The sequence below is a fragment of the Antechinus flavipes genome, chromosome 5 (genome assembly GCF_016432865.1).
Source record: "Antechinus flavipes isolate AdamAnt ecotype Samford, QLD, Australia chromosome 5, AdamAnt_v2, whole genome shotgun sequence".
Lineage (NCBI taxonomy): Eukaryota > Metazoa > Chordata > Mammalia > Dasyuromorphia > Dasyuridae > Antechinus > Antechinus flavipes.
This window is the reverse complement of record NC_067402.1, coordinates 6,459,743-6,473,098: the sequence shown is the minus strand read 5'-3', so window position 1 is coordinate 6,473,098 and position 13,356 is coordinate 6,459,743. Positions and strand designations below refer to the sequence as shown.

General features: G+C 39.0%; 1 protein-coding gene and 1 long non-coding RNA gene across 3 annotated transcripts in view; one reads left to right on the top strand and one right to left on the bottom strand.

Annotated features, from left to right (window-relative positions):
- DGKB (diacylglycerol kinase beta) overlaps window positions 1–13,356 on the top strand; it is a 683,215-nt gene that overhangs the window by 397,721 nt on the left and 272,138 nt on the right. The gene's annotated exons all lie outside the window — the stretch shown is intronic.
- On the bottom strand, window positions 422–6,049 carry LOC127564268 (uncharacterized). The gene is made up of 3 exons (XR_007954219.1): window positions 5,760–6,049; window positions 2,323–2,549; window positions 422–574 (listed from the first exon to the last, which is right to left on the bottom strand). It is a non-coding gene; the product is annotated as an uncharacterized LOC127564268 (long non-coding RNA).

Below are 13,356 nucleotides of genomic sequence, written 5' to 3'. Positions count from 1 at the left end.
AGATTGAACTGAATCTTAGGAAAAAAGATTAGAATTGGTTATAAAGTTATGGGAATTGTTAACATAGAGAGGGTAACAGTGGGAAAGAACACCTGAGAGATGATGAGGTCACCAAATATGGAAATATTTATATGTAGGTGTTTGGGTGTGTATCTGTATGTCTTATATCTATATTGACCACTTCAATCCTAGAGAGGTGAAAAAAAATCATATAAATTGAAAAACAAAAATGTATGTTTCTTGAAACCAAGGATTTCTTCATTTTTATTATATCCTGAACCTCTTGCCACAAGTAAGTCCTTAGTAAGCATTTCTTTAGTTAAATTGAACTGAGAAGAAGTTCCTTAAAATTATGTTTTTTTTTTTTTTTTTTTTTTTTTTGTGTGTGTGTGTGTGTGTGTGTGTGTGTGTGTGTGTGTGTTCCCAATAACGAATACAGGGTCTAGAACATAGTAGGCATTTAGTAAATGCTTATTGACTTATGGCTTAATTACCAAAGTTCTCACCCATTGTGATGGTCTCTCTCTGCAAACTCCAGAGGAAAGTGAGCTTCAATAGACAACATGGAATGTGTCTAGAATAAAAAAAAGGAAAAGTTCCTTCAAGTAATTTAACACAGTTAAATCATGTTACCCAAGACCGTTAATATATGTGCTGTATTTAATACCCATATTCCTCTCCCTCTGCAAATAAGAGGAGAGCCATTTTCTAATCTTTCCTGTAGGGCTGAGCTTGGTCATTATGATTGCAGTACTCAGCCTTGGCTTTTTTTGGTTTGAATATATACATACATGCACACACATATGTATGTATGTATACGAGTATATATAATTTTTTTTTCTGATGCCGCTTAATTCACTCCACATCAGTTCCTAGAAGTCTTTCCAGGCTTCTGAGCATTTATCACCCTCCTCATTTCTTCCAGCAGCAAAATAGCCTATTATACTCACACAGGACCATGTGTTTGGCCAACACCCAATCAATGGACATCTGCTTTGTTTCCAGTTCTTTGCTAAGACAAAAGTGCCACTCAGGATACTTTGAGTACATATTTTGGTGGGGAGGGGGGCTTTCTGTCCTTGACTTTTCTGCAGTAGATTGGAGCATTAATTTTCCCCGAAGCACAACATGCACCTGCATTCGCAAGTACTTTTTATCTGAATATTATGTTCAAAGGAGGCTTCAGAATTGTTGGACATGAAGGAGAAGGATACATCCCAAGCCCCAGCTGGAGAAGTAGATAATTTTTTTTTCTTCATTTCCTTATCTCCTTTGTCTTGTTAATAGTTTCTACAAAATTCTACCCCTCTCCCACTTCAAAAATCACAAAAGAAACTGCTAAGGGAGGGGTGTGTGTGGAGGAGATAAACCTGAGAGTTTGACCCACTAACCCACCTATCATCTCCATTTCAAGTTGTGTAAACATCATCCTATATTTTGTGGGGAAATTTATGGATCTTTTATCTGTCAGAGGTGATATAGGAACAGAATCAGTTCAGGAGGTTAAAAAAAGATGTCAGGCAGGAGGTTAAATATTCATTTGATTGTCTCCAATACTGGGCAAATCAGCTGTTTAAAGAAAGCATTATTCCAGTGTGTTGTCAACACAGCTATTGATTGGAATTAACCTGTTCCCCAAAGTCCCTGATCATTTTGAACAGTTTTCCCTCTTTAATAGGGCCCTCCGTGTGTGTGTGTGTGTGTGTGTGTGTGTGTGTGTGTGTGTGTGTGGTCAATTTAGAAACAGATTTGCAATTAATCATTTACTGATTGCAATGAATGGTCTGTCGATAATGGCCCCTCCCTGGGTCCAAGGATTGTACTGAGCACTCTCCTCTACCTCTACCTAGGGAGCACTTGGTCAAGCTGGGTTTTCTAGAATGGCTCATGAAACGATGTTTCAGAGTAATGCACACTGGTTTTAAAGAGACACCGTGGGTTTCTCAAGAAGACGTAAATCATCCTTGGACCCAAACTTTCCTGTTGGTATTCCGATATTTGGACATCTGTTCCAACTCCTTCGATGTGAGATAGACCTCATACGATATAGGAGAACGAATGGAGGGTTTCATTATCTTAAATGTCATAACATTTGTTTGAATTATCACACGTGGATTTTAAATGCTGAAATTGTCATCCTCACTTTTTATTCATTTTACTGTCCTTTCAGAAACGATAAACCAGAAAATCTTTTTTAAAAATTGCATTCATAATTTAGGGGAAACAATTTACAATTGAGGCAACAACAGGGAAATGGTTGCAGATGAGCTATACAATTTGGTAATTCCTTAAAGCATAAATATTTTACTGAAAGAAACATACCCTTTTAAGGCACAAAAGATTTCTTATTCCAGTGACAAGGCACTTAGTGACAAATAATGCATGAACAAGAGGCCTTCTTTGCCCATTAGGAGATGTCTGCAGAGCGGCCTGAAAATCTCTCATTTGTGAAGTTATGAATTCATTGTATTTGGAACTTTCCCATTGTCTGTTTCAGTAAGAAGGCTCTTCCTGGTCTGACTCTTGACTTCTGGTACTTTAATGATGACCTAATGAATAATAAACCAGTCAAATGAAAAAAATAATTTTTTTTTATTTTGAGTTCAATGGATAAAAATCATAAATATGATCACTATCCCCAAATAAACATCACAACTGAAATGCTTGTTGCCTTCATTGATATTTTATATTCTTTTAATGTTAAAAAAACAAACAAACATAAACACACAAGGAAGGGCCTCAGTATATTAAATGGAACCCCTGTGGCCACATTTCAGGAGTCAATGTTTGCTTCATTCTGAAATGAAAGTTTTAGATTATAATTTTTGTCAGGGATGGAAGGGGAGCAGGATAGGACTCTACTGGAGAATTGGGTGCCTTAATATTCAAAAACTTGTTGAAAGGATTTGAGTTAGGCACAACAAGCTTCTCTTGCCATTGGGAGTTCAGTTGGGACCAGAGTAGATTACAGAATCCTGAAAAATATGTTGACTAGGAACTACAAATTTCCAGTTTATGGTGGAGCAGAAGGCTAGAATATCATTTGACTTGAATTAAATTATTTAACTATCTCATGGAAGCAAAGGAGTATTTTACAAGTTGGTATTTTATATTTGCATATTTAAAAAATGTAATGGAAGCCTTCCCTCTTCTGAGTGTTTTGCATATTTGATGTCAGATGTTTTGACTAAGGCAGCATTTAGAGCCAGAGTATTTTCTTACTGACTCAGGAAAGGTGATTGCTAGTCCTAGACAACATAAAAGAGATGTCATTATGAAAGGGGGTCAGCAGAGCAGGAAATAATTAATGTCTATTCCAATCCTCACATGTATTAAGTAAAATTTATTCTGATCATTAGAAATATGAAAATTGATTGTTTATTCAATCAGGCTATTTTATAACTTGTCACCAGATTGAGGACATCTGAAAACTTTTTATTTCTTTCTTCTGCCCTTTTTTATAAGCTGTGTCCCATCACAGAAATGCTCTCCTTCCTCATCCTACTGTTTTCTATCAAACATAACTCAGGGGCTATAAAAATTGCAAAAGGATTTCTTCCAGGAGTTAGTTAACTCTCTCTCTCTTAAAGTTCTATCACTTTGCATGAATTGTAGACTGACTTTCCTTCCCTTCCTTCTCTCCACATAGGGTATCATGCTCTGCCCAAAGGAATGTAGATTTTGATTGCTGAAGCCTCCCAAGAAGGACTAGATATCTTTCTTAAGGACCATGCTTTAAAGACCAATAAATCCCACTCTGTCTTTATTTGGACCCTGATTGATTCAGAGTGAACATAAGTAACAATCATTTCTGTTTTGTCTAGAAATTGAGGATCTTTTCCTAATAGATTGATTTTTTTTTAATTTTTACTTCATAAAAGAGATCATTGTGTGCCTCTTTTCTTTCTTAGGCTTAATCACTAAGTGGGTGTTGCCTCAGTCGACTGAAACCTCCCTGATATTATGATCCTCTTTGAGAAGGAAGGACAAATAACAGTAAAGATCTTAATTTAAAAAGGCTCAGGTCTCTCACTGCATCCAGGTGCATCCCCTGTCATTCTGATCTTTATCTAGGACCCAGATGGGTTTGGACAAGAAAGTGAGACTGGTGATCTTCCCTTATTTCAATCCAATTCATTTGCTTGTCATGGCATCCCCTCCTTGACATCATGGTTGTCCTCCAAAACAAAGGACAAACAACAGCAAGAGATAGACTTATTTACAAAAAAAAAAAAAAAAAAAAATTCTTCCATTCCTTAGAATGAAAACTTACTGAGGGCAAAGACTATTATGTTGTCTTATGACTGAATTTTACAGTACCTTGATATAAAGAAGGTTTTTAAGATTTTTTTCCCCCAAGATAGAAATGAATATGGACACAAGAAACTCATCTTATGCTGTCCTTTGGTACCTATCCCGGCCACCTCTCCCCCATAGAGAAGAGCTTTCCATCCTAAGACACCTAACATACGCCTGCACAAAGAACTACTTTTTTTCTATATTTTTTTACAAAACTTTATAACAAAAATAGAATCTTACCCATCTCTCTATCTTTTTTTTTAAAGAAGTGTTTGCATGTCTAAATTATTCAAATCAGAGATACCGAAAGGTGGTTCTGTTCCAACAAGTGCATATGAATAGTTTTATGGAAACATTTGCCTACTGCTATTGCTATTCAGTGCAGCTCCCAGGGAGAACATTTACAGTGTTTTGATTTTTTTTATTCAACTATACCTACATTTAACTCATTACCTTCCATAATCCTAAAGTTTCTGAATCTATATTTTTCATAGAGATATATACTTATGTCTCTCTCTATAATATGTAGGTGTGTTTAACAGTTTGAAAAGTTACTGAATCGGGAGTTAACAAAATTGGATTTGAACTCCAGTTCTTCCACTTTACCACCTTTGTGACCTCGGGCAAAATTTATTTAACTTCTCTGTACCTCAATTTACCCAGCTGTGAAATTTGAGGGTTAGAATGAATTATCTGCATAGTCATTTTCTCTTATAAATGATTGTTTCTCTGAAATGTAACAATACAAAATTGGTTCAAATTAATTATTGGATATTAATTATATTATTAGGGATATTAATTTATAAAGTAATTTATTTTTTTAAAAAATGGATCTCTTATTTACCATGAATTATGCTATAGATATACTCCAAGGGAAATCTTTGAATTCTCTCATAAGTGAGTATATTTTATAAGGAGGTCTTATTTGTACCATTGGGAGTTAGTCACAGGAAAATGCCAATAGTTAACTTTGGTGTGGTGTTTTATGTTGCAAAAATTGTCTTATTTCTATTATTTTATTTAAGCCTCACTACAACTACGGGAGATAGAGTTGGCAGGCAGTGTGGTGCAATGGAGAGAGGGCGAATCTCAGAATCAAGAAGAATTGAACTCAAATTTAGCCCCAATCACTTACTGGCTGTGTGTCTCTAGATGAATCCCTTCACCTCTGTTTGCTTTAGTTTTCTCATCTGTAAAATGGGGATAATAACAACCCTAACTCATTCATACTGGATTATAATGAAGACCAAATGAGATAATATTTGTGAAATATAGTGCTTGACAAATAGTAAGCTCTGTGTAAATGTTTCTCCTCCTCTTACTCTTCCTCCTTCTTGTCCTACATGATGCCTTTTTTTCAATTGAGGCAGAGAAAAAAAAATAAGCAATATTCCTAAGGTCATACTGATACCAAATGGGGAAGCACAATTTGGAACCATATCTTTTGAATTCAATCATACCTTTCTGTTGTTCTTTGGCAGCTTCCCTGGGAGAACCAAGTAATTACACATTATTGTTATTATTATAATCATTATTATTATTCACACATCAACCATGTGAAATCAGTGTGATACCATGGCAAAGTTGTTCAAAGACCTTTATTCCAATATGGAATCTTTTCCTTTACCACCATTATGGTGTCACTAAAACATCTAAGTCACAGTGACCTTCCCTGCAAAAAAGGACACTCTTTACTAGATAAGCCCCAGCATCCTCTGCACTATACATCTCAGAGACTTCTTGCCCTTTCAACTCCCCATAGTACCAATATAAAGAATTTAAGTGACTTTTCTTATATACATCCAAGTTTTCTCATTTATATAAATCTTAGAGGAAATGCAAATCAGAGAGATGATTTTCCACCTCTTTATCTTCTGCCCTTCTGGTAAAATCTAGTGGTAGCTGTCTTGCCATCACTGATCAGTAAAGGTATCCTGGGAGGAGATGAGTGTTTCAAGATGGAGCAATCAAAGTCTTTTGGTTAGGTACACAGGATCATTAAGAGTCAAGTCAAATCCCAAAGATCAAATAACCAATTGATTTCCTTGGGAGAAAACATGACGAATGCCAAGTCAGGTATATTGTCTCTGGGATCAAGATTATAGCTTTCTTTGACTAAGACGCAACTTAATGCATATGAACGGGTTGTGAGTTTATATGTTGTATCATTCATTTCCCCCCAAATTCCTTCCCAAGAGCTTAGAGATTTATCTGAGGCAGGGATTTAAGGAGTTATTCTTGTTTTCGGATTTTGTGCATCCTAAAGAAATCTGTTTTAGGGAAAACTGTTAATAACAATTTGAATCAACAGACATCTATTAAATAGCTACTGTCTGCCAGGCACTGTAGTAGGCACTAGGGAAATGAATTGAAGGAGCTTCTGCACTCAAGGAGTTGATAATATATTGAAGAGCTAGAACCTGCACATGGGAAAGGTAGGCTGCAGTAGAGCAACTGAGGCATCTAAGCCAAAGAAATTTGAAGAGGGTAGAATAGTTCAGAAGGGATGATGAGGAAAGGTTTCACAGAGGAAGTGACTTCTGAATTGAGCCTAGAAGGAAGACAGGTTTCTGAGAGACAGAGGGAAGTATTAAGTCTCTGAGGGATGACCAGTCTAGAAAAAAGAGATATCGGGATTTCAGGGCAGAACGAACAAACATCCAATAGACCAATTAGATTAGTATTAGGTTATATGGAAGGAACTGATAAGAAATATCTGAAAAGCCAATTTGTGGAGGGGTTTGGATGATAAACTGGAGACTCTTTAATTCATCTTTCCCCAAATAGGAAGATGTTATTATTATCCCATTTTTTTTAAAACCGAAGTAGACATGTTAAGTGTCTCCTGTGTGTCTGAAGCAGTGTCTGACTCATGATTTGACCTCAGTGCTTTGAAATTTCCCTACCACTGGCCCAGCTTTGATGGAATTGAAAATTGTGGATTTAGCTCAGAAGTCCTTGATTGAATAGAATAACTGATTGATTGGATTAACTTTGCCTTTCCTGTTTAATGAAGCCCTTCTGAGCCTTTGTGTGCCTGGGAGTCACAGCCCAGTGACAGCAAGGTCCAGTCTAACTTCCTGGACTTTGAACACAAATGTTTCATGTGATCACACGGGTGCTGAGATGCTTTGGAGCCAAGGTTTTCTATCTTTAGCTCTGGGACAAATTAGTCAATTCAGTATTCTCTTTATTTATGGCAACTTTCTTTTGAAGGTCTGTTACCCCAACAAATGTCAGTTGAAACGGAATGTTTATTTAGCCTTGGGAGTCAAAGATTATTTATATGCTATACTATTCATTCACTTTATTCCATTCGTGAACTTTTATTTCCTCCCATGATCCCCTATTCTTACTCCCCTTCTCATCTTCCCAGTCTCCTTCCTGTCTCTACCTCTTGAAACTCTACTTTTAGCAGAGCCACTCCCTGTGCCTTGATCAGCAGGTGATCAATGTATGTTTGTTGATGTCTTCTTTCAGCCCATCCACAAGCTGTTTCCTCCACATTGGCTCCTTCCCTTCATCTGAGCCTCTTCTTACTCATGAAGATCTCTGCCTTGGATCCCTCCTGGTCGTATTCTTTTGCTATTTGATCCCAAGCCCCTTGTAGGCAACCAGGCAGTTCATCTTTGTATTCCTATTTCTGAACATGGTTCCTTCCATCTTTGGAGAGACAGGAGGGTGTAGTAGGTAGAGCACTGTGTTTAGAGTCAGGACCACCTTGGTGAAGCTCTCCCCTCCAGCATCATTATCTGAATCATCCTTCACACCATCGCTTGTCTGGGCCTTGGTTTCTTTAGCTGCAAAACTAAGGCAGGCTTGGGCTGTGTGGCTGCTATGGTCGTCTCTTCTTCCAACTTCTGTTGCAGTTATTTTTGGGTAGGCAGAGTCCCTAAGGAGGACAGCAACATTCTGATAAATGATACAAGCCCAGTAGGTTGGGAAGATAGCTAGCAACACAGTGGGATGACCCTCCCTGGCTCCCACTCTTGCTATCCAACTCGATCTTCCTTCTGGTTTTCACAGTGTTGGTCTCCTAGCATCAGCCTTTTGCACATGGGGCCTTCCCTCCTCACCTTTCCTCTTAGAACCTCTAGATCCCTTCAAATCTCAGCTCAAAAGCCCCCATGCACGTGCGGTCCCTCCCTCCAAAGCCTTCTCATCTTCCCACTGCACCAATTGTGAAAATGCTTCGACATGTCTGGATACACAGATCTGCCTGTACCCATACAGATGCAGTGCTTTCTCTCTTTCTTTGTCTGTCTGTCTCTGTGTGTGTGTGTGTATCTCTGTCTCTCTCTGTCTCTGTCTCTGTCTCTGTGTCTCTCTCTACTCTTTCTACCTCTGTCTGTCTCCCCCAAGACTCTATAAGCTTCTTGGGGGCAGAGGCCATTTCCTGCTGTCTTTATGTCCCCAGTGCCTCCCACACACCCCAGTGGACATGTAAGAAATGCCTGTGGATGGAATGGCTGAGAAACGAGCTCCTCCGAGGCTGAACAGTCTGCAGAGGCAGGGCAGGGTTCATTCACTGAGTTATACTGACCAGGAAGCTGAGGCTTGGAGGCCACAAGTGATGTATCCAGGTCAGAAAGTGCCCGAGTGTGTCCAAAAGTGGTGTCCAAACCTGGTTGTCTCAAGTCTCCAAGCTCAGAAGCCTCTCTGCTTTCTTCCACTGTGGTTCCCACAAAACCCACTCCCAAGGCCACTTCCACAGAACTAGAAAAATGAAGGCTTGGAACGGGCGTCCCCTCGAGGAGGAGTTACTGAGAGTGACATGCTACCCTCACAACTGTGGTATCAGAGTGGCGAATGGGGCTAATGGGAGCTTCCACTCACCAAGATACCAACTGCAGAATGGATAAAACCCTGGGAAAGAGCCACTGGCTAGTGTGACTTTCAGAGGACAGAGACAATGAAGACTGAAGCCTGTTGGGGTCCCAAGAAACTGTGTAAGCCCAAAGGCTCATTACAGGGAGACCTGTGCCCCATGCAGACCTCTTCTCTGAGTGATCAAGGCCAGCAAGGAGCTGGATGAGTCTAACTCCCATGATCCATGGGAAACTGGCTGAGGCGGAATCCCTGAAGCCAGAAGGGCGTGAGAAATGGGCAGCATGGGCCCACTGGGGCCCTTTTGATAGCCCATGCAAGAGACTATCACCTTCTCCTTTGACTATAAAAAGCAGCTGACTGTGAGACACCCCCACCCTCCTTGTCATAGGATCACAGATTTGGGGCTGGAGGTTTTATCATCTAGGCCAACCTGTTCATTTTATAGATGAGTAAACTGAGGCCCAAAGATTGTCTCAGTGCTGGATCAGAATGTGGGGCCTCAGAAACCCAACCCTAGACCACTGCCTCTGACTTAAGGGTGTGCATCTGTGCTCCCTAAATAATAGCTGTTCTCCTCTTATTGATGACCCCAGGAACCAAGGCTACTTTGAATTGCCCTTTCTTGTGTGTGTGAATGTGTGCATGTGTGTGTATTTGCACAAGTGTGTGTGTGTGTGGCGGGGGGGAACTGTTCCTTGTAACAAGCCCAAGGGAAGCTGTAGGACACTGAGCCAGCAGGAGCCTTAGGGATCTGAGAATCCAAGCCCTTCATCGTCCAGTGAAGGAACCGGACACCCCGAGGTGCCATCATGTCCATGCTCTTCTGTTTTCTTTTCACCAATAAGCGCGTACTGAGTGTTTTCCTAACATGGATCAGCTGTGTTCTCTCACTTGGATAAATTCCATCGAGTTTCCAGTGTGTAAAACGAGCTCACCACTTGGCTATCGTGCTCTTGCTCTTCCCTACCTCTCAGAGACAAGGGGACACAATGGCATAGCTCCCGAAGGCAGCCCCTAGTTAAATATACTCCCCATACACATACACTCACTTGTCATGTTTCTGGGCAGGATTCTGGGTAACACATGTCATGCCCACAATCTTATAAATCATTGAGATTTCATTTGTGATGTTCAAATCTTATTCCCTACTGAATTAATAGGTCTTAGTCTCAAATAATGTGACATGGAGGAAGCATCTGGGAGAAGAGGGGGGTGATAATTAGCCAGTTTGGGTTCAATAAATACACGCACAGACCATCCATGTTTATTCAATGGAATAGAATGATTCTGCTTATTTAATGGAGCTATTGATCATAGAAAACTTTGGGTTGAGCACATGTGACTGTATTAATTGTTACTAATGTTTATTACTAATGGAAAAAAAGTGTATGTGGATTTGTATGAGAGACAGAGAGAAACTGAGAATCGGAGACAAAGGACATCGAGAGGAAGGTGGAGAGGAAGAGGGGAAGCTGAATCCTAGGTATTAAGGAGATTTAGCCTTAAGCTTCTTTTCTTCCTAGAAGTTCCCTCTGGGATCCCCCAGGATCACTGCAATATGTGGCCCTCTCCCTCCAACCAATGACTTCAAATATACTCTGAAGTGATCTTGTGGTGAGCCTTGCCTTGGGTCTTGGGATAGATAGGCCCAGGCCTAGTCCTTGGCACATGGTTGTACCCCTTAAATACTTATTGGTTGATGGGTCGGTTGGTGGAGAAGACATTGGAGAGAGAGGCAAGAGGAGCGTTTCTTGTCCCGATCTCCAATAAGTGGCAGTATAACGTCTGATTTAGTCTTTATCACACAATGTTTATGTCTGGCTAAGCGATTTGAAACAAGTCCCAGGGTAGTAGAGATCTGTGCTTCTGAGGATCTGACAATTATGATCATGGGGTAATATAATCAAACAATTATCACTATTACCCAATCATTTGAAGGGAGTGAATTGATGTAATAGAAAAGAAACTTGGACTAGTTATAAGCAACATCCTAATCCAAAGTGCTGACTGTATCTTCCTGGGCAAGTCACTTTAGTGTCTCAGATAACTATTGATGGTTGACTTGCTACCTCTTAAAAGTGCTGTGGAGATGCTTTGGTGGAAGAAATTTTGATTAGTGGAAGTTCCCTTTGGCAATTTGAATTTTTTTCATCTGCCCCACCATGATAAGATTTTTGTAAAGAACTTCTGCTTTTCTGTAAAGTTTTGGAAGGAACTTAGCACAGCTCCTGACCCAGTAGGCAACATATAAATATTTATTCTCTTCCCCCACACCTGAAAAAGCTAATTTTTCTAGTATTCCTTTAACCTTTTACATAATGGTTTTTTTTTTCAGATTTCCCAGTTACTAGTATCTCCTATCACTTTTCCTCAACCAAAATGTTTTCTCAATATTTTATGATATGTTTATATGCACCCACCCACCAAATCTGTTGAATATATATGTTTCTTTAAAGTAAGAAACAGTTTGTTATCTTTGATATATCTAGAATACAGCAAGCACTTAATAAATGTCGTTGTTTTATTGTTTTAAGATTAATTTATATATGTTTAAAGAATTACACGTTAGGTCAGCTAGTTAGTGCAGTGGATAGAGCACTAGTCCTGAAGTCAGTAGGACTTGAATTCAAATCTGGCCTCAGACACTTCACATTTCCTGGCTATGTGATCCTGGACAAATCACTTAATCTCAAGTGCCTCAGGAAAAAAAAAAAAGAATTACATGTTTCACCTATATTGCATTACTTGCTGTCAGAGGGGGGAGATGGAAAAGGAGGAAGAAAATTTGGAACACAAGGTTTTACAGCTATAAATGTTGAAAACTATATTTGTCTGTATATTGAAAAATAAAAAGCTATTTTTCTAAAAAATAAAGTTTTACATAACTTATATAATTTCTATAACACAGCAAAATTTGCAAAGTTCTTCGACCTTTGGCAGATTCAGTGCCTGACACATTCTACCTTCCAAGAACTATCTGTCTTTGAACAAACACACGCTGAGCCCCCAGACCTCATGGGGAATATCTAATGGCAGATTTTGGCCATCAATGGCCCATTGCGAGAAGTCTGTCTGTTTTTGTGGAGGAATTTCTCATTTTTCTCCCATTGCCCTATGCAGGTAGACACTTCACACACACACACACACACACACACACACACACACATACATACATACAACTGTCCCGTTTCTGAGCAACCCGCCTCCTCTCCATTCCCACATTAATTAAAATGGTAAAGTGAAAGTTGTTGATAAATGGGACAAGGGTTCACCCTGATGCTGTTGAAGATAATTTAACCCTTTGGACATTCTATTGCTGGAAAGGACCAAGCACTTGGTGCCTTGACAGGATGCAAGTTAATTTACTCTCGAGATTCCTTCCTTTTGACTACAATGCAATGTAATTTCAACAGCACTGATCACCAGCTTAGATAGAATAACTTAATTAAAATGGCAGAGGAAGTTTATTAGAAGAGAAGAGAAATCCTGAATTGCATCCGGATATTGAGGATAACTCATTTTGTGTGTGTTGTGTATCACTATACAAACCAATAGCTTTTAGGAGTAGGGTTTTATTTTCCTTTTGTTTAAAGAATAAACCAGAAATAGAACTAATTCATACCCTTCCTGCCTTTGCAAACTGGACAAAGGCCGATTCCTTATGGTATTTTAAATATGCAACTTAAATATGCTTTAAAACCCTATTTCCATCTGCGAAACATAATGGAGACAACTCTTCTTGAGTTACATTTTTCATCTGATTTGTTAATGGTGCACTGTCAGTGAAGAGTATTTTCAAACATTATTCATGACTAAAACAAGCAACTTTCTGATTTGCCTTGAATATTTTCAGGCTAATAAAATTTGTTTATCTTGATTAATTTCATAGCCTTCTAAAAACGATAAACATTTCCCACTGATTACATCATGAATTATAAAATCAAGAGGGGGATGGGCAAGATGGAATTTTGTCCCCATATCAAATCACAGGTTTGCTCTTTCTTCCTTCCGAATGTTGATTCTACAGTTATATCTTCTAGATTTGAATTCTGTGTTGGTTCTTGATAGGTCGTCATTTTTACTTTCATATCATTCAAGTATTTGATCTATATTAGAAGCAGAAAAAAATCCATTTTAAAGGAAATTTCCAATCATTTCAAATTTGCATGGAAATTCCCCATCCTTTTGCTAACTGTGGTGGAGCTCATATAATACACGTCAAGCCTG